Raw genomic sequence first — 23,640 nt, forward strand, 5'->3', positions numbered from 1 at the left:
GTTCTTCAATAGGTGCAGAGTGGCAGTCATAATGAGCCTAGTGAGACAAGCCAAAGATTTCAATAGAGGATTTGATGATAGCGGACTTTTGAAAGGTGATCCAGTACACGTACATTTAAGAGACAATGCTGAACCATGTAGTGTGTAAAATACCTTTACCAAATAGACCTTGAAAGTCACTAGCTTTAGATTTATGTAAATTCAGAGGACATCATTATTTAGTCATAGTGGATTACTTTTCCAGGTATAGAAGTAATGTACTTGAAGATGTAACATGCTGCAGAGTTATTGAGAAATGGAAGTGCACTTTTACTTCTTTCTGCATTTTAGAACAACATGTGATGAACAACGGACCACCATCCACTACAGCATAATTTAAGTCTGATAAAATATGGTTTTGATCATATTACAAGCATCTGACATTACTCTCAAGAAAATAGAGAGGCTGAGAGCAGCACAGACAGCCAAGGAAATCATACAGCAGAAAGCACAATTCCTTGCTCTTCTGAGCTACAGATCAACTGCAATAGCAGCTATTGGAAATAATCCAGCACAGCCCCCTGAGGGGAACCCAGCTCAGAACTACTCTTCCAATTTTGGAAAAAATCTGTCTCCAATATGGCCAAATGAGAACAGCCAAATAGGTTAGAAGGGCAAAAAACACTTTTTTTAAACAGAAAGCACTCAGAAGACTGCCAAGTCTAGAACCTGGTGACTGCTTTTGGATTTAAATTGCAGCAAGGGAGGTTTATATTAGACATTAGGAAAAACTTCCTATCTGTCAGGATGGTTAAACACTGGATAAATTGGCTAGACAGGTTGAGGACTCTCCATTACTGGAGCAGGTTACATAGACATTCATCCAGGATGATCTAGATAGTGCTTGGTCCTGCCTTGAGGGCAGGGAACTAGACTCAATGATCTCTTGAAGTCCCTTCCAGTTCCAGTGTTCTACTTTTATGATTCTATGTGTTATGTTAAACTGGATGGAGGAAAAGGTTGGATAATGGCAGCTCTTATAAAGAAAAGGAATTCAGCATCCAGCTCATATGTCATCCATGTTGACAGTGGAGAATTTAACAGAAACTGTTTGCTCGTCGGAAAGAACAATCAATAGAGCAAAGTTTACATATAGTGGATACAGAATGAAAAGATAACGACTCCAGGATTCCAAACTGACCACAGTCCAACATTGCAATTAATGGACAGCAAGATGACCAATTGTTGTGTTCAAAAGCTTCAAAAGGGTAAGCCAAGTTAGTCTGTACACGATAAACTTAAAAAACAACAAAAAGTCTGGTAGCACTTTAAACAGAACAAACACTCTGGTCATCTGAAGAAGTGGGCTGTGCCCACGAAAGCTCATGGTACCATCTACATGTTTTGTTAGTTTTTTAAGTGCTACCAGACTTTTTGGTGTTTAAGTTTTTCAGTTGTTATGTGTTTGGGTCATGTAGTTAGAAAGCCAGTGTGATTCAGAGGCACTGAACAGATTCATCTGTATTGACCCTCAAAGACTGTGATAGTATAAATATTGTAAGTGGTAGGACTGTAGATTTTGAAAGGGGGGGGGGACATAATGGAATGAATGGTGAACTGCAATACATTGTTCAACCACTATGTGGCGCTATGTGTAACATAGCTAACAAACTAACCTCTGCCTTGAGTGGTAAATCATTAAGGGATCCCATGTAAGGCACATCTCAGGTATATTCCTTTGAGAAGGAATCTCTGTAGCCAGTCCATATCTGAAGTTTGACCTACTAGTAGCAGCTTTGTAAACTACCATGTACATGATTTTAGCTCACTTGCTAAGCAGCAGCTAAGTGATGCCAAATACAAGTGAAAGTTAGAGGGGGTGGGACAGAGAGGGGTGGTTCCTACCTGGTGAAGAAGTTGCCATTTAAAGGGCTCAGATGCCATTTGACCCAAGACAGAGTTTAAGTGATAGTTCTTGTTTCTTCTCAATGACCACCAGCATGAAAATTACTAATAAGCTGATCTAGGGTGCTGAGCTTAGATCTGATTGAGGGGGACATTGTGGTGTAGAAAGACAATGAAAAAAGGCAGCTGCAGAGAGGGAGCAGAGAGGCTTACGCTGCTCCATCCATCCAGCACCCCTGCCAGAGAGTGTGGTCAGAGGCTCACAAGTCCCATGCACCAACCCCACTCTCCAGCCAGTGCACGGGGTGGGAGGAGCAGGAGAAGTTCCTAACCAAGCTCTGCGGCTGGCAGGGAAGATCAGGGCAAGCCCTGCATCCCAATCCCAGATCTTGGCAGGAACACTAGGCAGCCGAAGTTAGGCCAGCCCCATACCTCGACCTTGTTCCCCAGAAAGAGCACCAGACTGGCTGAGCAAGGCAGGGGTGCTAGGACAGGAGAAAGCTGAGACAAGGGTGGGTGAGCCTGGATCATAAGTGGGAGTGCCACCTGGCTATACCATTGGGTTGTGTCTAGACTGGTAAGTTTTTCCGCAAAACCGGATGCTTTTGCAGAAAAACTTGCCAGCTGTCTACACTGGCCACTTGATTTTGCGCAAATACTATGCTGTCTGAAATCAGTGCTTTCTACTGTCTGAAATCAGTGCTTCTTTTGCACAAAAGGGCCAGTGTAGACAGCTGAAAACTGTTTTGTGCAAAAAAGCCCCGATGGGAAAAATGGTGATCGGGGCTTTCTTGCGCAAAACCGCGTCTACATTGGCACGGACGCTTTTCCGTAAAAAGTGCTTTTGCGGAAAAGCGTCCGTGCCAATCTAGACGCTCCTTTCCGCAAATGCTTTTAACGGAAAAATTTTCCGTTAAAAGCATTTGCGGAAAATCATGCCAGTCTAGACGTAGCCAGTATGTTTTGGTTTGTAAAGTAACTGTTATAAGAACACATACAGAGGGTGGATACATGATAGGCTGAGCATTTTAAGGATTCAGCTTGTGTACCCAAAATATTCTACAGTAATTAAGGTCATTTACTATCCTCATAACAAATGCACTCTGTAACATTAAAAAATAAAGGCTAACAAGGAAAAATGTTTACATCATATTGTACCCTGAATCATTTTATGTAAAGACTAACTAGCATTTGCTAAACATCCAAAAAGCCTCTTCCATCATTTCTTTATTAAACACAGTACTTCTGCTTGTTTGTACTGTGCCCAGTAAGCTAAGTGTAACTATAGATGATAGATAAATCCTATCTTGCTGAGAAGAACACTGCAAAAGTGCACATGTAACAGATCCTATATAGATGCTTTCCAGTTGTCATCATTCATTTCCTTTTTTCCTTTAGAAAAATCATGTAAATTGCCATTTACGCCATATATCTTTGCTGTAGTGTAAGTGAAAATAAATATGAGTAGTTTACTGTTTTTTTACCATAGCATAAGTGGCTCAGCTAAAGAGAAGGAGAGTGTTACTATTTCTGGAGTGCCACCTGCACATCTGAGCCTTTAATTTCTTAAGGAGACAAGTCTTTCCTTATATTATAGTTACAGGTGAACAGCAGAGCAGTCATGTGGCAGTTCATCTACAGCAGCTTGGCAAAGATTATTAAGGGGAAATAATCTTTGTGTCTGGACACCTTTTGCCCCCCCCCCCTTTTGGGGGGTACGTGCATGTTTGGTGATGGGGAGAGGCATTTTCTTTCTTCATGCAATGGCGTTTTTCTTTTTAAATCACAGTTTAGTTCCCAAAACCAGCCTTGTTGCTTCCAAATGCCTCATCCTGGATGCTGGTCACATAAGCATTTCAAATGCTACCTAGAATAAACGCTTCAATTATAAAAATACAGTAATCATACATGTGCAAAGATATAATGAGACCTGTTAAGATTATTTTAGGCAGAACTAAAATTGACTGAAAAATTTCAAGTGCAATTACACTTTTTGAAAGGAGACACTAATAGACATTTTAGTAAGAACCCTGTGATTAAAAGCTAAAAAATGAAAGGAAGACATTATGGACAAATGAGATATTAGCATGGATGTACTGTGCTCGGGGTTAGAAGGCAGTTCCAATATCACTTCTGTCATAGTAACTTCTGTTACGGTGTGGTCTGGAATGAGTCATTTAGCATCTCTGTCCAAATTGTCCTGTCTGTGACCTAATTCCAGGTGTTGCATGAGAGCTAATGTTTGTCTAGTACAAAGTTCTAGAGAGTTGCTATGCATTAATTATTACTTTTATTTTGAATTAGCAAAGAATGTCTCTCCATGCAGCCCAAATATCATGCTGTACATTGTAATATTACAGCTTTTTAGTTAATTTGGTTTTAGGCTCTGATTGATCCATGAGTTTATTCAATAAAAGATAAATAGATCTAGATCGCCATCGAGTGCAGTGGAACACAACCTTTTCCTGTCGGTTGGCCCTACTCCCTCCGGCCATTACCATTAATGGAATCTATCTGTGCCCCCCACCCCCCATTACTTCACAGCCAAGGTTTCCTCCACAGAGGAGCTGATCTGGGAGCAGAGCTGGGAGCAGAACTAGGGATAAGGAAAGAGTTTGGGCTAGAGAGAGAGCTGGACTAGGGTTGCAGAGAGGTGGCTAGGTTGCCAACTCTCCAAAACCAGATGTCATTGCCTCAAATGACCTCCAGTCCAGGAGAGTTGGCAACCTAGCTACAACTGGAGATACCTGTGAAGCCCCAGGCTGTGGTTAGAAGCAGAGCCACAGAGCAGCAGCAGGATCCTCAGTGGCAGTGGAGCCCCCAGGGTTGGTAGCCTGGACCCTAGGGAAGCCAAGCTGCAGATCCAATGGTGACAGCAGGCAGCAGGAACCCAGGGTGGTAAAGCTGGTGGGAACCTGGAGAGGCTGCCCAGAGCCTAGGACCCCTTTTTCAGGAATGGTTATGAATCTTCAGGCTAGTCTTTTAACCTCCCAAATGAGTGAGCTTTAATGGCAGGACAGAGGCGAAGCTTAGAATGAAAAATGTAGTAGTAGCAACTCTCCTTCCAAATGTGAGAACTCAGGTGAGAATGGAGTTGACAACTCAATTGTGAAATTCACAACACATTAAAATAGCACTCTCTTAAGCAGTATTTTTACACGGCAAGTAAAGGCGTGATTGTAGAATGTGTAGGCACACCCGTGTTAACTTCAGTCTAGTCAGCACAAGTAACAATGGTAGGTGGCATTGACCTCAGTGCAGGCTAGCAATTAAAATACTTTGGTTGCTATCCTGCATTGAAGGCTGTGCTGCTAGTGCTATTCCCACAAGCTAGATTAAAACTAGGGCAGGTCTGCCCACCCATGCTACAAACAGAGCTTCACTTGCAGTGTTGATATACCATTAACCTGTAGCTCTCAAACTTAAGACTGTCCTTAAGACTGTCACTAACTCTGAACACATGAATAGTTCTGTTGAATTGGGACTTTTTGCATGCTTACAGTTAGGCATGTGCGTGAATAATCTTGCTGAATGGAGCTAAAGGTCAGTAAACAGTGACTGCGTGAAAGGCATAATAGTCAATAGCAAGAAAGAATGAAAGTCTCTTAACTTCTAGTTTTTATGTCCTAACAGGCTTACACTGCTTGTGGAGCCTCAATAGTCATGAGTTCAAAATCATTGACATCCCATGGGTTTTTCATAACATAATTACCCTGAATGTTTTCCCATAATTGATCATTCTGTCATGTGATTCCGTGATAAAAAAGGATCTCATACTAGCTTCTGAACTCTCTTGAAAGAAATACACATTTGGTTTCCATTCCATTTGAAAATAACTGAACAATCAGACACCCCTGGCATTTGAGGCCTCCTGAATACATCCAGATGTTTGCACACTTGCTTGTTTTGCAGAGTCTTCCTCCACCCATTCCCCCAGCCATGTTGCTGTAGACCAGATAACTCCAAAATAGAGTTTTTTCCATTTAAGGAATTGTTTGTGATATAATATACTGTCCAGTATCAAACTAGTGATTAAAAAGAATCAAAGCAATTAAAAAGAATCAAATGCCCAATAATAACCTTTCACAGAGATGCTAACTACTCTAACATTCAAATGATGGGTCTCCGGTTAGATAAAGCACTACAAAGAGCCAACCAACTGCTTATTTCCAGCAAATAAATAATGATAATGAATGAGTCCCAAGTGCAACATTATTTGGTCTTAGATGGCCTTCCCTCCTCCATGGCTCCAGAGGTGATAGTTCAGGAGACAATGCATCCACAACACTTCAATGAACGATTGGAGGGTGTGGGACTGACAAGCTACAGACTGAAAAGTACAGTCGCAGCTGACAGGGAGAGAGATGAAAGGATGTGGACCCTTTAGTAGCAATTAGGGTGAATGTGAGAGAGATCCCTTAGAATTCCGCTATCTCCCTCCTCCAGCTCTCCCTTGGATGATGTATAAACTAGTTTTGTAGAGAATACTCTAAAAGGACTCTTTTTATATTCTCATCCCTTAACACCAGTGACAGTCTTCCTAGAACACAGGAGGATTACTGTACCAATGTAGACTGGTGTAACCCCTGCAGTCCTACTTGGAAAAAGTGGGGTTAAGGTCTTGGAAGGGTTGCTCACAGATGCATGATACATTTCTATACATCAGTACATTCGTGTTTACCTGACAGTTTCAAGGAACTTGGAGTGATAACATTTGGATTTTAAGGGGAAGAAGATAAAATATACTTTAGTGACATAGACTTCATTTTCAAAAATCACTCAGATGTAGGAAAACCAAAGAAAAAGCAGTCATGTAGCACTTTAAAGACTAACAAGATAGTTTATTAGATGATGAGCTTTTGTGGGCAGACCCACTTCTTCAGATCATATTTTGAAAATGAATTGGCATGACCATTATATAACAGAGGGATACAATGAAAAAAGTAAAAAAATTACAAATTGACAAATCAGCTACATAGAACAGAAGGTGGGGGTGTGGGGAGGGGAGTGACAAAGAAGAAGGAAATTGCTTATGTAAGAGTCAATTAAGTGGCTAATCTGGGGTCACTACGAATATCAAAAGGTGGGGAAACAAAATACAGGACTATGTAGCACTTTAAAGACTAACAAGATGGTTTTTTAGATGATGAGCTTTCGTGGGCCAGACCCACTTCCTCAGATCAAAAAAGGTGGGGAGGCTGTGTTTGTAATGTGTAAGATAATTATCTCGATTAAGGTCCATTCACAATGTGTCGAATTTTAGCATAAATACAAATTCTGAGGTGTCCTCTGTGATCTGGTGTTAAAGTCTGTTTGTTGTAAGACGCATGTTGTCAGGTGTTTAAGGGAATGGCCAATTTGATTGAAATGCTGGCTGAGAGGTTTGTGTGTGTGGAGTTTTCTTATGTCTGATCTGTGAGCATTGATTCTTTGGAAAGTGACTGACTAGTTTGTCTAATATACATCACAGAGGGGCATTGCTGGCATATGATGGGCCCTTGAGTGTATAACTGACATGGTTAGGTCCAGTGATGGTTTTCTCAGAGTAAATATGTGGACAAAGCTGGCAACGGGGTTTGTTGCAAGGTAAAGTTCCAGGGTTAGTTTTAATGTGGTATGCCCTGTGATTGTTAGTGAGAATCTTCCTGAGGTTAAGTGGTTACCTATAGAAGAGTACAGGTCTGTCACCCAGAGCCTCTCAGAGTGTAGCATTATGTTCCAGTATAGGTTGTAGGTTATTGATAATGCATTGGAGGGTTTTGAGTTGGGGGCTGTAGTTGATGACAAATGGTGTTCCATTGGTTTTTGGAAAGACTTGGGTTCCTAACTGTTTAAGGCACTTTTGTAAAAGTAAGAATGATCCAGTGTTTACGAACCTGGTCCATGCTCTCTGTCACAGATATCCTATGCCATAGCCACTGGACATAAGCGTGCTTGTACTCCTTTAAAGACAAAAATTTCTCTTGATAAACATTCATTCAAAATATATAATAATTTACAGTTTGATGTTGCTGGGCTTTTAACATGCGCAAACCAGAAGGTTGACAGTAAAACTACCTACTGAATATTAAATAGATTCATGACTCTAATAGAATAATTGGTAAAAACAATACAAAAACTTTCTGAAAAATTAGCTTCAAGACTTTGTATAGTAATGAGCATTGTGCCACAAAGCACCAGTGGTGTAGAATATAAATGTTTTATCACAACTCTTTCACATTTTCCAGGTGCCAAATTAATCCAGGGCACTTTTTGACAAAGGTCAGCCCTACCCATAATATTATTAATTTCAATATCAATGCATAACTGTGGGAGTGATTTTGTATTATTGTTTGATATGTAAATAATGAGTACAGTGGTAGAAAAACATAGCTATTATCCTTTTCCATGGGGCTAATATTATTTACTGTGCTTCACCATATCCTGAGCATGTCTTTTTAGGGGGAAAAATGGAATACAGAAAACCAGAGCATGCACATGGCTCACCACAACTTACATGTGACAATTGTATTGCTTATTTGGTTCATTTGTACCCTAGTGAATAGGACATTGATATGGCTGGGAGATCTTAGGCAACTTTCTCTGCCTCAATTTCCCCCCATTTGTAAATGATATTGACCTTCTATGTAAGACTTACTGATAGAACATGTAGGCATTATTCTCAACATTCACTTTGTCCTCTCCTTTTTTATCCAATTCCATTGTTTGAAAGAATCTTTCATCTTCCTAAACCTCTCATTTAAATGTTCCTTGTGCATGCTTACTTTCCTATATTATATTTTAGAGGAACTTTTACTCATTGTCCAAGCAATGTGATTATGTGTTCAAAATTGTGTTTAAAAAATTACCTCTGTGTTTAGAGCAGCACAAAATGGCACGTAATGAGCTTAGTGTGCTTTTGACTGATGTTTAGAGTGATTTTATGCTACATGGCTTCCTTGTAGCTGGTTCCTGTGGTGTTAGGAAACATTAATTACAATTCAGGTGTTCCTAACATGAGCTGCATTTTTTGTCATTTGATCATCTACTTCTGTACCCTCACATTTTTGTCTTTTAACATTTGTGTCAGTGAGGTTAGCTCTTGTGAAAGGTGACAGCAGTGGAGAATGGAGTCCTCTGTTTCTGTACAGAGAGAAGAACATTATCTGTCTCCTGCTTCTTTGCTCTTAGCCTGGGTCTCGAGCCAGCAAACATTCAAATATCTCTTACATTTTAAGCATGTGAGCAATTCTAGTGCAGTCAGTCACATTGCTTGAAGACAAAAGAGCTAATCCCATGCTTAAAGTTGAGTATATGCTGAAGTGTTCTGCTGAACTAGTATCAAGTGATCCCCTCTGTTCATAGGGTAGTTCTCTAAATCCATTTTATACATGGCTAGAAATTAACGTCACCTGTGCCAGGAACAGCTGTCTACCAGCACCTGCACATCAACCATGTCTATGTAATAGTAATAACTTTCATTCATTGCCATCATGGCCTATATGGGAGCAAAGTGCCTGAAGGGCTCAGTATCACACCAGTATCATCCATTCTCCCTCCTTCTTTTCATATTTAGCCATAAAAAAAAGTTTCCAATTCATGCCCTTTACTGCAATAAAAGTAAAATAAAGGGAATTAAATGAATGTGCATTAGTATACCAAGTCTAGGAATCACCGTAGCAACATTCCTCATATGCCACTTAGTGTAATGAAGAAAAACAATTATAACCAGAAAGATCCTCTGAAGAAGGAAAGAAGAAGAAATGCAGCTTGGCTGATTATATTAGTTAACTTATTAAAATACAAACATAATAACTTGAAAAAGGAACTGGAAATATGATTTGCATCATTAATTTAGTATTTAAATAACTCCAAGCCCCAAAGGAGTGTTTTGATGGTTTGTAAGCGGATGCTAGAATGCATGAACAATAATCTACTACCCTTATTTGCTTGGAGCCATGTCTTGGCAAAATGGAAGGCATTTGTTTTCTGTACCTAAAGCAGAGCTTAATATTATGAACTCCCAATCTTGAAGTCATAGGTTGATAATGTCACACATAAGTTGCAAATAACTATTTTAGGAATATTCATCATGGGAAGTGTGACAAAGCTGCTATGAAAACTCGGAGGGTCCTATGATTCCTGGTCGATTTTGCTTGCCTCAGAGGCTCACAGTTTCAGGTACTATGTCTAGGGCTTTAGTCTGCTGTTTGTTGAGCTCTTTTCATCATTGACCAGCATATAGTAAAACAGAGAATAAACTCCCCAATCCTTTTCCCCAAGTGGAAATGGGGAGGAGGATGTTGGGGGGGAACTCAGGCCAACCCTCTACTCTGGGTTCCAGCCCTGGGCCCTGTAATAGTACCTGCCTGTGTGAATCCTCAAAACCTGCTATAAGACAGCCCCCTGGGCTACATCCCCACATCTTTCCCAGCACCTTCCTTCTCTCCAGTTCATCCTCCTTTATCATTGTCATCTCCTTTCCTCCTGCTCCCAGTAGCACCCTTCTCCATACTCTCAGCTACATGCACATCTCAACTGTAGGCAAAGCTTCTTTTATAACCAGTCTGAGGTTTTTCTTAATTACCCCTAGGTATCCTAACTGGCCTAGGCTGGCCTGACTCTGCAGGCCTGGTCAATTAGCCCCAGGTGTTCCGCTGCCCCAATTGCTTCTGCTGGTTCTAAACCAGCTCTTCCCTGTTCCTCTGAGAACAAAGATCTCCTCAGTCTGAGGCTTATAGATCTCTCTGCCACGACTTTGTGATAGCCTTCTGTCACAGAAGATAAACTTATAAAACATTTATTGAACACCCCTTAGACCTCACAGTGATTACCTGAAAAGGACGCTATACTTTAAAAAAAAAAAAGAAAAAGAAAGAAAATGGGAGCTCAGTCAGGGAGCCCGCTCTGGGCCCAGCCTACACTACAGATGTTTCCTTGCATAGTTTTGTCTGTCAGGTGTGTCATAACGTATGATCATGACTGACAGAGCTGAGCCAACAGAGCACCCAGGATAGATGCAGTTGCACTGGAAAAACTGTGCTTTTGGGGACATAGCTTTTGGATGATTTGGGTTCCATTTGTTTTGTTTATTTTATTGAAACAATTTTTGGAGATTTAACCAAAAATGGGGAGACTGGAAGAAAAGGGAAAGGACTAGAAAAGGAAATGCAAGAAGGGGTGAGAGGAGATAGTGGAGTGATATCTCAGTTTCCATCCATTATTAGTTAATAAAAATGTTTAAAATGTGAGACCAAATCTTTTCAAATTTGTATGAGGCTTGTCTTTTCCATTATTGGTTCATTAGTTGAGTGTGCTGGAATAAGCTACATTAGCCAAAGTGCTTTGGCTGGTTTCAGTGTGTCTACACTAGGGGTCCTTTGCTGAAATGATATACTGGTTTAGCTATACCAGCAAAATGTTTCTGGTGTAGATGTGGCCTAGGACAGAGAATTGATGGCAACACTCGAAGGAAGAAGGAACACTGTTGTGGATCCAGAGGGGATGCAAGTGGATCAGAGGTCTTAATTCCAGCTTTCCTTAAAGGACATAATTGATCTTCTCTTCTGGGAATGGGATGGGCCCCTTAGTTCTGAAATACTTCAGACTTCTGTTTGTCTCTGTCATATTATATTCAATTTTCTTTATAGAAATATGCATAACACTTTATGGAAGATGGCTAATGTAAGGTATTATTGTAAAGGTTATGATTTACTGAATAAGTTATTCTGTTCATATGCATGTCTCATTTTTATATTTAAAGTTAGGAATATTTCTCTTTATATCTGTGTTTCATATTTGCTGCTTTGGGTCACTCCCATAGCTGACACTTCAGAGACTACAATGGAAAGCCTGAGAGGGCTAATAGCCCATATATTAGTGCAATGGACTATGAAGAGGTTTGGCCTTCCTAAGGACTATCCTTACTGCTTCTGATTCATGGACAATGTAGAATCACATGACCTGTTCACCTGATACTAACCTGTATCTTGGGGTACGTCTAGACCTCATGCCCCTGTCGCCAGAGGCATGTAGATTAGGCTACCAGACATAGTAAAATGAAGCGGCGATTTAAATAATCGCCGCTTCATTTAAATGTACATGGCTGCTGCGCTGAGCCGACAAACAGCTGATCAGCTGTTTGTTGGCTCAGCGCGATAGTCTGGATGCGCGGGTGGCGACATCAAAGGCATTTGTCGACCACCCAGGTAAACCTCATCCCAGGACGCTTACCTGGGTGGTCAACAAATACCTTTGATGTCGACACCCGCGCGTCCAGACTATCGCGCTGAGCCGACAAACAGCTGATCAGCTGTTTGTCGGCTCAGCACGGCAGCCATGTAAATTTAAATGAAGCGGCAATTATTTAAATCGCTGCTTCATTTTACTATGTCTGGTAGCCTAATCTACATGCCTCTGGCGACAGAGGCATGTAGTCTAGATGTACCCTTGGATTGCTGAACTGTTCCACCAGGGCTGGAGGTGGGGGAGAGAGGGAGGGAGAGCAGGAGAACCACAAAGGATTCCACCTTATAGAAATTCTGCATAAGGCAGGGGAGAAAAACAATGATTGTCTTCAACTTGCTTCACCTCAGCATTCCCACCTGAAAGGAATACTTGAAAACACCTAGAAACAAAATAATTCTAACCAGGGAGGCAGGAGAGGAAGAACTGCTGGACCCAGGCTAAGAGTTACCTGGCCTGTGAAGAACTCTACCTGAAACAACAACCAGGGTGAGAAATTCATATTTGTAACCAATTTTATTTATTTATATTTAGTGAAACTAGCTTAAATTGCTTGATTTGTATTATTTTCTTAAGTAATCTGCTTTGTTCTGTTTGCTACCTCTTTGGCCACTTAAAACACACCTTTTCATAGATAATAGACTTATTTCTAGGTTATAATATAACCTAGTTTATGTTCTTTTCTAACTGGGGGCAAGGCAAGAGGCTGTGCATACCTTCCTTCACATTGAGGGAGGAGGAGGTGAACCTCACATAACTTTGTGTTTGTACCACAAGGGTCAGTGAATATCTGGTGCTGTATGAAATCCCTTAAGCTGAATCCTCCCCAAGCTGACCTCTGTGACTATATCTGCAGTGGAGGGTGATCCTTCCTGTGTGCTTTGCTGGAGGAGACTGGCTCAGCAAGTCTGGCTCAGCAAGACTAAGTAAAAGGCGGCCCAGGCTGGCAGAGAAGATGGGCTCAGTGGTATTTAAGCACCTCAGTTGATGGCCCAAACATCTCAAGCCATCACAGGCTCCTATTGGTTGTCTTAAGAGTTCCTCAGAATTCTACTGTCCTGGTGCCTCTGTTTTTAGCAAAATCAACTAAAGAGATTTGGGCCTGCCTGGTCCTTTAAATATATCCACTTCAGACATTCAGGTTGTGAGGAAGTGCTCATGTAATCATTGTGGGCTCTGGTTTTTTTGATGATTCTTGAAGCTTAACAGCACAAGGATGGTGTATCCAACTAGTGTGAATATTCAAAGGCAATATTATTGAAGAAGCACAGTTACTGATAAGGAATCTTCCTCCTCAGAATTATTTAGAAAACATTTAGCTCAGCCTATTTAAATAATGTATTAAACCGAGGCCACAGTAGAAATAATATTTAAATTAAATCTGACATTTTAAAAAGAGCTGCTCATAGCAGTGGAAATGAGGAATTTTGAAAACTAAATCTTCTGAAAGAAAAACTAATTAAAAGAGCCACTTCAATAAGATAATTTATGTAATCACCTTATCAGCAAATATGAAAGAGTAGTTAAATTAAATGAGGCCTCCAAAAGAGATAAAGGACAATAATTGAAAATAAGATAAAAAAACACATTGCTTTGCAAGAATTCAGACACCAAAACTGGCAGATTTTTCTCAGTGAAACGGTCTCATTTTTGTAACTGAGACCGTCTGCCTATTATCTTAGGAACATGATATAAACCCCCGTCTGGTCTGCTTGGTAATAAGCAGTTGGCACACAGAGTGTTGCCAGATCTGAGTTTAAGAATGAGAGATTCCACCCCCTGACAAGTGAGGGCTAGATGTCCAAACCTGAAGGAACATCCAAAACATCAGAGGAAGTTCAGAAAGGGGACATAGGCCTGGCTAAACCTGAACAACTGTAAGGCAGTTTTTTGGGGGATACTTCTGGAATCCCAAAATAGCAATGCTGCATCCAAGAAATGCGTCTGCTTTTTTAAAATTGTTTTTCAAAAGAACGGACATGCTCTTTCACCTTGCCTGTTAACCTTGTTCTTTGAGGAATAAGGGAATGCTCGAAAGAGCACTTTCTTTCACAATTTGGTACTGTGTAGATGCACCAAATTTTGAAAGGGCCTTTTTTGTAGTGAATTGAAAAAAGACATGCAATTTTCCAATTTAACAGTGCAGTCTAGATGTAGCCTATTAATTATCAAAAGTTATGCTAATGGTTTTGGACAGAAAAAGGTCTTGGTCTGTCGCCATACATCCAACCCCTCCACCTGTCCCTTGAGCTCATTTCACCCCAAATACTAAATTACTTTTCTCCCCTCCCTTCATTCACTCTCCCCGTATCTCTCTTTTCTCTCTCCTTTCCTGAAGTGTGTTGCTCTGCAGACTGAATTTCCTGGAAAACATGCCTTGACTGCTGTTTCCAACTAATGTTCAAATACCACTCCTTCCTCCCTTCACCATTAAGTGCATTATGGGGTGCTGATGACATGAGCCCATAGCCACCTGCTGCACAATTTTGGACCCAGCGGGCATGTCAGGGCTGTTTCCCACTCTAGTACTTTGAGTGCAGAAGGTAGGAGCCAATAAAAACTTTAAATATACCTTGCGTCTACAGGATCTGGTTACTAAACCTCTCCCAGAGTCACAGATTCACTCATTTTTTTGAGGGGGGAGGCACGGAGTAACCACCACCATCAAGTGATTTTATCCCTAAAGCCAGGGGTGAACACTTGAATTCCCTCCAGGGTTTCCCCAAGGTCTTCTTGCCCCAAAATGGCTTGAAAAAAGAAAAGAAAAAAAAGCTGCAGTGTCTGGCAGCTGACATCTTAGTCTGAGGCATGCAGACGCACACACACAGACACACAGACCTCCTGTGATTTCCAGGACACAAGAATCAAATCATCACCTTAAATAAATGATTTTTATTACAAAACAAAAGATATACTTGCTAAAGTATACTTAGTTGCTAGATGTTACCAAGCAACTAAGGAAAACAAATTAAAACGCAGAGAAAAATCTCTGGGAACAATTCTTAGTTGGTAAATGGGGAAGAGAGGCATAGCTTCATACGGAGCAGTTCAAACCAAACCACAAAATAAAGAAAAATACCCTGATCACGACTAGATTCACTTTTTTCCCTTTATTTGCTCACAATCTTCTCTTTGTTCAGTTCACTTCCATGCCCCAAATTCCTTGGAGGCATGGTAGCCCTGCTTGGGTTTAAATCATTTTGTCTCAACTCTTGATTTAACTCTCCCACAGAAAGAAAGCAGGCATGGTATCTATATCCAATTCAAATTGTAGCACTCTATCTTGAGTTGGTTCTGAGTCAGTGTGTGCTCATCAGCACTCCTCCTGTCCACTACAGGCACCTGGAGCATAGCCAAGATTGCAAAACTAGCCATGGTTCATCAATCTCTGAGTCTACGGTAGGTTCCCTAGTGGGGATGCGCTACTCCACACTATATTTGATTCTTCCCTGCAGCGAGGACTCAGACCTTCAATTCTGCAACATCAGGTGCCCATAAATTGACCATATTAGATTCAACCTTACCTCGTAATATAGCCATGACCCTAATATTCAACCTAAACCTTCCTTGATGCAGTTTAAGCCCATTGCTTTTTATCAGCGCTAAGGAGAACATTTTTTCTCCCTTCTCCTTGTAACAACCTATTAGGTACTTGAAAACTGCTATCATGTCCCCTCTTAGACTTCTCTTTTCCAAACTAAATGAACACAGTTCTTTCAGTCTTCCCTCATAGGTCATGTTTTCTAGACCTTTAATTATTTTTGTTGCTATTCTCTGGACCCATTCCAATACGGTGCCCGGAGTACACAGTACTCCAATTGAGGCCTAATCAGCACAGAGTGGAACAATTACTTCTCGTGTCTTGTTCACAACAATTCATGTCTGCTTTTTTTTTTGCAACAGTGTCACAGTTGACCCATTTAGCTTACACTCCCTATGACCCCTAGATCCCTTTCTGCAGTACTCCTTCCTAGACAGTCTCTTCCCATTTTGTATGTGTGAAACTGATTGTTCCTTCCTAAGTGGAGTACTTTACATTTGTCCTTATTAAACGTACCTCAGACCATTTCTCCAGATTGTCTAGATCGTTTTGAATTTGACTCTGTTCTCCAAAGTACCGGCAACCCCTCCCAGCTTGGTATCATCTGCAAATTTATAAGCATATTCTCTATGCCAATATGTAAATCATTGATGAAGAGAACCAGTCCCAAAACTGACCCCTTCAAAACCTCACTTGTTATGCCCTTCTAGCATGACTGTGTACTATTAATAAATAGTCTCTGAGAATGGTTATCCAGCCAGTTATGCACCCAAACTTATAGTAGCCCAATCTAGTGTATTTCCCTAGTTTATTGATAAGAAAGCCATGTGAGACCATGTCAAATGATTTTATAAAGTCTAGGTATACAATGTCTACTCTTTTCCCCTGATCCACAAGACTTGTTATCCTATCAAAGACTAGCTTTACATGATTTTTTCGTTACAAATTCATACAGGCTGTTACCTATCACCTTGTCATCTTCCAGATGTTTGCAGATTAATTCCTTAATTATTTGCTCCATTATCTTTCCTGACACAGAAGTTAAGCTGTAAACTTTTTTCCTCTTAGTTAATTTTTTTCTTCTTAGGGTATGTCTACACTACAGAGTTTTTTCCGGAAAAATGGCCGTTTTCCTGAAAAAACTTCAATTATGTCCACACTGCAATTATGTTCTTCTGAAAGAAAACTGAAAGAACAGTGGGGGTTTTCCAATACTGGTAATCCTCATTCTACAAGGAAGAAGCCTTTTTCTAAAAGACCTCTTTTGGAAAAAGGTGTATGGATGAGAAAGAAGGAGTTCTTTTGAAAGAAGAGGAAAGAGGAAAAAGCACTGGTGCCCCCTCCATCCATAGTAATCAGAGCTGAAATGCAAGAGAGCATCCACACTGAATGGATGCTATCTTTTGAAAAAGCAGATCGCTTTTTCGATGCACTTTTGCAGTGTGGACGCTCTCTTTTGGAAGAAGTTTTTTCAGAAGATCTCTTCCAGAAAAACTTCTTCTGAAAGAAGCCTGCAATCTAGACATAACCTGCGTCTTGCTTCCCATGCAACCTTACCTACCAGCTCTCTGAATTTACTAAAATATGCTTTCCTGAAATCCATTGTCTTTATTTTGCTGCTCTCCCTTCTACCATTCCTTAAAATCATGAACTCTATGATTTCATGATAATTTTCAAGTTCAAACATGAGAACAACCTTTATTTTACAATCCATGAATACAAAATATTTAAAGGCTAACTCACTGTTCTTGTGGATGTTGTGGAGTTCATATTATTTGTAATGTTCAAAATAGATTTTTTTTCAAGCAAAGCCAAGCAAAGAAAAAGTCCTAAACTCAATTTGATGGCTTTGATCTGTGTGTAGCAACTTTTAAACCACCATATCTGAGCAATTTCAAAGGGGAAGGAAACACTGTAGAAGACATAAACAGGGAGAACCCTATTGATTTTGGTGAATACTGGAAAATCAGAAGGGGAAAAAGAGGGATACAGGCAGCCTCTGGCATTTGATGAGCAGTCACAGCCACCTCTGTAATTGACTCTCTCTCAAAGAATAGATTGATCACACAGCTACACTTCTGTTTTCAGCAGTGCAGCATCCCACTGTCAGAGCCTTTCTGTGCTACCAGTCTTTCATTGCTGTGGGGCAGCAGGACACTACTAAAAATAGCAATGTGGACATGAGAGGTACTTCTTGGGCATGTTGGGTATACATCCTAGGGTTCTGGTATGTCTGTATTCTTCCCACTTAAGCAGTGCCTCACTACTGTTTACACCTATGAATATGCAGTTTCTACATGCCACTAAAGGTATAGACCTAGCTTAGAAGGCAAAAATCACATCTGCATGTATGGTTAAGCCCTGGGAGTCAGACCTGAAAGTGGCATTAAATGGAGGAGGAATGAAGATTTGGGTTGTGTACTTAAGGTCAATGATGGGAGACTCCTTTTTTTTCAGATTATAGAGGAAAGTTACATTACAATGTATTATTTTATAAAGCATATTCATAGCACTCTGAGGGCAGATCCACATTTTCATTTCAAAGAGCCATGTTTTCTCATTGTATTTATAGTCCAGTGCACTGCATAACCTTTACATATTAGTCACATTTTTAATAGAACACATACCTCATTGTGGACCAGTGGGGCATATTACTATGCCAATATTTCTGTATGTAAAAAAGAAAAATGATGAAAGCCCTGCAGTATGTGAAAATTAGTGAGTCTGCATACGTTTTTAGTTAGGTTCCTTCTAATATCCCATGCTGATCTGAATAGAAAGCAGTGAGAACTGAATACCTCTAGAAAACTCTTGACTCTTTGAAGTTCAGCACGCAATGCATCACCAATAACTAGAATAATCATAATCCCAGTGGATAAAAAGTCTGTTCTCCTACTCATGAGAAAATATTTACTGCTAACTACCAGTTATAAGATGAAACACAAAAAGAATATTTTATCTCCTGACAAATTCTTTTGACAGATGTTCTTTTTCTCTTTACTAGTAACTACCACCTGGTGGCCTGATTTTCAAGTTGCTGAGATTTTCCCCAAGAGGAAACTCTTAATAGAAGCATGTATAGAAGGGTTTGTGCTAGCACCCAGTGAAACCAAGGGAAAGATTGCCATTGCTATGCAGTGGGGACATTGGTTGCTGACTGTGGCCATCCCAGGTAAAAAAGACACAATAGTATGGCCTTGTGAGGCACATGAGGCATTCTTACTGTTCTGGATTACACCCCAGAATGTGACAGGAAGTTTTTTTTTAAAACTGTCCATTTGATGTATGTTTTTAATGGAAACTATTTTAAAATACTCCTAATTGCTCACAAAGGAACTACAGACCAAGAATTATCTGTAGAAATATTTGGTGAATAATGGTCAGAAACAAAATAAGTAGGGCTATCAAGCAATTTTAAAAAATTAATCACAATTAATCGTGCGATTAATCACATGTGCTGCCCCTTTCAAGTGCTGCAGTGGCGTTTCAAAGGGGCAGGACTGTAGAAGCCCAGGATCAGCTGGCATCCTCAGCTGACCCCAGGCTCAGTGCAGCTGCCTCTTTGAAAAGCTGCCCCAGGGGCAGCACCATAGGAGCTCGGGATTAGCTGGAGTCCCCAGCTGATCCTGAGGTCTGCTAGCACTGCCCTTTTGAAATGCAGTGGCTGCATGTCAATGGGGCAGTGCTGCATGGAGCCTGGGATCAGCTGGAGTCTCCAGCTGACCTCAGGCTCCATGCAGCACTGCCCCTTGGAAATGCTGCAGTGACAGGGGAAGCAGCAGAGCTGTGGAAGCTGGAGTCCTCAGCTAACCCCAGCTCTGTGCAATGCTGCCCTTTGGAAATGCTGCCCCGGAATTTCCAAGGGGCATCATCATCAGAGCCCAGGATCAGCTGGAGTCCCCAGCTGATCCTGGGCTGCGTTGTGCTGCCATTTTGAAACGCAGCGGTGGCATTTCAAAGGGGCAGCACTGCCCGGAGCTCGGGGTCAGCTGGAGTCTCCAGCTGATCCCAGGCTCCTACTGCAGTGCCCTGGAATCGCTCTGGTGGTGTTTCAAAGGGGCAGTGCCACAGGAACGCCTGTGATTAACGTTACAAAAATTAAAGCATTAATTGTGCTGTGCGTTAATCGCAAGCGTCAATGCGTGTTAAATGACAGCCCTAAAAATCAGTATGAGAAAAAAATCTCTGCACAGATAAATCATAACTAGAAAAAATTATTTAATACATTTTGAATTGTTCAGTCAGCTGCACTAGAAAGATAGTTTTGTTTTGATAGTCTGTTGACACTGGAAGGACATTAGAACACACCTCTTGCTTTTTCTTGATGAGTATTTTGTGTTTTTCTTAGCAGCTGAGCTGACAGATGCCAAGAAAGACACCTGGATTCTTTCCTGAGTTTTAAAATGTGAGATTTGAAACTTCATACTATACCTAGGTGCTTCTATTTTCCTTCCTTTATAATTTTCCTTCCTTTATAAAAATAGATGTTGCAGTGCAAAGCAGCTTTGTGCTTTAATGAAGCTCTCTGTAATACACAAAGTTCTCCATTTCTATTTGCATGTATTCTCCATTTTATCTCAACATTCTTGACCTTCAGTTTTGTAATTAAAACCACCAATCAGTTTGAAAATTAACACCCATGTCAGGTCATTAAAGCCCATAAATGCCCACATAAAAGGCTACATTTTGAAAAGGCTTTTAATATATGTGCATGACTACAAGCTCACACATTGCCATTGCATATACATATTACACATGCCCAAACTGGTGCAATTTTTGCTCTGTATATTGCTAATGCTTACCTAATAAAAACTGTGGAGTTGATGGCTTGAGGGAGAAAATAAGCATCCATATCAGAGAAATGAGTCTGAGCAGCAAGGAGGTTTTAATTAGGCCCTCCCTAAGCTCATCAGCTTACTTGCTAGACAGGTTTCCTTCATTTCCTAGTGCTTTAATTATAAAGCATTCAGGATGTTGTTTTTCTCCCTAAAGGCCTAATTTAGCATCTATTTAGTATAACTTTTATTTAAACACAAAATTTGCACCAAAACTCGTCTATTAATGAAGCACGGTTAAAACCCTGCTATTGTGGAGCCTGTATACAGACTTCAGACATTACAAGTGAAAAATATTTATTCTTTAACATTGTTTTTAAAATGTCTGGAGGGGATAGTCTCCCTATTTGCTATGCAGAGGCACAGTGAGAAGAATTAAGAAAACATTTGAGTGGTAACTTTGTATTTTCCCATGTACTGGACATACTTTTACTAAATAATGATGTAGCATGTACATAGTCTTTTGCATTATCAGGGTAGTTTACAGACATCTAAATTAATTCTAGCTTCTGGATAGGTAGCATAGTCTCTAAATTGGGCACTAAAGAGCTATGTAATATGTTCTGTCAAGCTTCTAAAATGCATGTTTGCATATTACTTAATTGCTACATGGAGGACTTCTACAATCTAGCTCAAAGAGGACAAAAATTTCCCCGAATTTATATCAGAATGAAAGTATGGTGAATCAAGTACATCTGAGTTGTATTAGCATAATTCACATACAGTTCACTATATTAACCAGGGAATCTGCTTAACTGGGCAGCATACCAGAAAACCATGTTAACCTGAAGACAGAAAACAGGCATTGACTGCTGCATAATCAAAATATTCCTGAAACATTTCTGCTTAATGGGCATCATTTAGCTGGTGACAGTAGCTTAGGTCATGTTTAACCATATGCTAAATAAGCATGCAATTGTACAATTTCAGTTTAATATACACATAGCCAAATGAAAAGTAAACTAAGACATAAAAGTGGAACAAGTGAATGTCATTTTTATTCTTGAAAGCTTATTGAACAGAATTCATTTTGCGTGATTGACAGCTTTAGAATTTACTTCAAAGACTATTAGAGGCTATTGTTGGATGTCAGCTATATGTCATCCCTTCAACAATATACAGTTCACAATGTCAAAAATAAAAGATGAATCAATATAGTACTTTCAAGCTACTTTGTTGATCCAGTTATTTTGTATCCACTTCACTGAGGTAATGTGCATTTCTGCTGCTCTCTTACCAATGGTTTAAAAAACTTTTGGAAAAAAAACTAAAAATATATGGTTAAAAATGTGCATGCACAGTTTTGTGCCCAGCAAAAGTTTATTCACAAAACACTAAATCTTCAAGGTTAGCCTGCAAAGAACTGGAAGAGGGAAGAAGGTTACAGAATCAGTGGCTTTGAAAACAGAGGATTTTGAAGTTCAAAGGGCAACATTAAAGAGTAAGTCATTTGCTTGTATTCTTGACCTAAATCTTGTTCTGCATTTGTATTAATTTTGGCAGAAGTTAATGGGAATTTTGTCAGTTTTGTAGAGGTAGCAAAATTGAGCCCATTTTCAGATACTGGAAGAATTTACAATAGTATAATATTTGAATGCATATTACAGATGTGATACACACATCACATATTAGAGGTGAGGTCCATGTGGCAAATTGCGGTCACAGGAAAAATTATTTCATCATGCATTTTGTGTGTCCTCATCTGCCTTCTGCCCACTAACCTATCTTCCAAGAGTTTGGGTAGAAGGCTTTGTTTTGTTTTAAAAAGAGATCCCTTTGAAGCTGCTCAGGCATTTGGAATACATTAGAGTGAGACTTATACATTGTTTATACAGTATGTGTAGATTCATTCACTAACAGGACTGCTTAAAGTACATGGTCAAGTCTTGCACAACTGGGAAACTAGTTTGGTTGCAGCAAAGAAGGTTCACCACAGTACAGTAATGATGTGGTTAACTTATTGAAGTTCTATTGGGTATGATAATTGAAAATACACATGGAAGTTATTTCTGAAACTCATTCTGCAGTGATTTATGTGGAATTATGAAAACAAACATTTAGCCACACTAGTTGTTTCAAAAATTCAATGTCATGAATATGCTGTGTAAAAATAGATACTAAAAATTAGTATTAAAATTAAAATTTTATTAACATTAAAAAGGTACTTCTTGTTTACATCAGTTATAAGTATGAAAAACATAAGGTCAGAGCAGAAAAACCATTTAATTCTGGAATTCACATAAATTTTAATGAGGCTTTCTAATGGAACAGCAATCCTGTAATGAGTTTCCCTTCTCAAAAAAGACTGAAGTTCTCTAATTTATGCTCATTGCATTATTTTTTAGTAAAATATTATCTTTTTCCAATTGCGTGTGATCTCAATGCTAGGAAAATATGGCATAGATTCTCAGTTGTTTATCTGCATGCTACACTGGTGTGAAATGTTGAGTAAGGAAAATCAAACATATTTAAATGAAGTATTTTTGAGCTTACAGATTCTTCACAAACAGGCACTTTTTTTACATCAGCCAAGCATTTTACTGAATAATTGTATGCCTACAAGCAGCTTTTTACTGTGAATTTCAAAATTTGAATTGGAATTAGACATTCCAGCCCCAATTCTGCAAACAGCTCAATTTGGCAGAACTCTTCACATTCAGTGGCCACATTTGCATTTACTGACCACAAAAGGCATGGCTGTTGAAGTCCTATGATACAGTTTCTGCTTCACTTACTGGCTGACCCTATAACTCATGGTGAAGAATGTCAGTCAGCAGAAACTATTAGAGATTCTCAGTGGTGGATGCTGCATATTGTGTGTTCTCCTTGGGCCATTTGGAAAAACACTAGTGAATTAATTTATTATTGAAGTAATGTCTAGAAGCCACAAGCCTGGATCAGGACCCTGTTGTGCTACTCACAAAATAATAGCTTGTGCCCCAAATACCTTACTTTGTGCCTTGGCAATTTTAATGGGATTTACAAATGTATGTTGAAGAGAGGCAGAAGGGAGAGGAGAGTCTTCCCTTATGATGGAGTGTGCCAATCTTGCACTGGGGAGGTGAAGGTTAACTAACATCTGTGTCCAAGAGGTCAGGCACCTTGGATTCTGCTGGGCATGCTCCCAGTGGAGGTGGCCAGCCCCTTTTGAATGCT

At 40.0% G+C, this 23,640-nt stretch overlaps 1 long non-coding RNA gene across 1 annotated transcript; it reads left to right on the plus strand.

Annotated features, from left to right (window-relative positions):
• Positions 1 to 334: 334 nt before the first annotated feature.
• On the plus strand, positions 335 to 22,176 carry LOC142826467 (uncharacterized). Its single transcript, XR_012900609.1, has 3 exons — positions 335 to 1,247; positions 12,459 to 12,597; positions 21,832 to 22,176. It is a non-coding gene; the product is annotated as an uncharacterized LOC142826467 (long non-coding RNA).
• Positions 22,177 to 23,640: the final 1,464 nt, after the last annotated feature.

This window comes from Pelodiscus sinensis, chromosome 1, assembly GCF_049634645.1.
Source record: "Pelodiscus sinensis isolate JC-2024 chromosome 1, ASM4963464v1, whole genome shotgun sequence".
Classification (NCBI taxonomy): domain Eukaryota; kingdom Metazoa; phylum Chordata; order Testudines; family Trionychidae; genus Pelodiscus; species Pelodiscus sinensis.